Genomic DNA, 763 nt, shown 5'->3' on the forward strand with positions numbered 1-763 from the left:
GGAAGAGACAGAGAGAGCAAACTACAGAAGAAAAGAACAAAGCAGGCGAGAGACGTAAAAGAGCAAAGGCAGAGAAACAAGTTGTAGGTTGTACTAACTGTACAGCCCATGTTTCTTAAAGGACAGAGGGTGTTGTAGGCTGTACAAGCTAATAAAGCCCCTTGAGGCAAATTTGTGATTTTGGGCTATACAGTGTTCAACACAGTCTGCACGTGTTCAATTAACTCTGCCTGTGAGGACACACACACACACACACACACACACACACACACACACACACACACACACACACACACACACACACACACACACACACAGTCAGAGTGTGATACTAACAACGAACACGTCGCTGTCACTCACCGACTCTCTGACCATGTACTTCTGTCTGACCAAAATATTAGAGATGTTCTGTTCCGAGAACAGCTGGCAGTGTGTGTGAGTGGTGTGTGTGTGTTTACAGAAGGACACACAGGAGCATATATCATGTTGTGTGTGTTTATTTGAGAATGTCATCAGGGAATTTGTGTGTGTGGAGGGAAAATACTTACGTATGGACCTCAGGCTGCTCCATGAAGCGCTCCACACTGACAAAACAGAAACAAACACAGTCAACAACACTGGCCAGGTGGGACTACGCTGACTGTGTGAGAGAGTGTGTGTGTGCCTGTTAATGTATTTCCTGTTTTCTCTGTCTGTTTGTTCGCTCCTTGTCTCCTTTCATTCATTTCAATTGTCTCGATCGCTCTATCTCTAACACACACAC

General features: G+C 45.1%; 1 long non-coding RNA gene across 1 annotated transcript in view; it reads right to left on the reverse strand.

Annotated features, from left to right (window-relative positions):
* LOC116378571 (uncharacterized) overlaps positions 1-657 on the reverse strand; it is a 6,525-nt gene extending 5,868 nt beyond the window's left edge. The window contains exon 1 of the long non-coding RNA XR_004212311.1: positions 549-657. This is a non-coding gene — a long non-coding RNA (uncharacterized LOC116378571). The remainder of the gene's footprint in view (positions 1-548) is intronic.
* Positions 658-763: the final 106 nt, after the last annotated feature.

This window comes from Anarrhichthys ocellatus, unplaced genomic scaffold (genome assembly GCF_004355925.1).
Source record: "Anarrhichthys ocellatus isolate YVR2014 unplaced genomic scaffold, GSC_Weel_1.0 scaffold2814, whole genome shotgun sequence".
NCBI lineage: Eukaryota > Metazoa > Chordata > Actinopteri > Perciformes > Anarhichadidae > Anarrhichthys > Anarrhichthys ocellatus.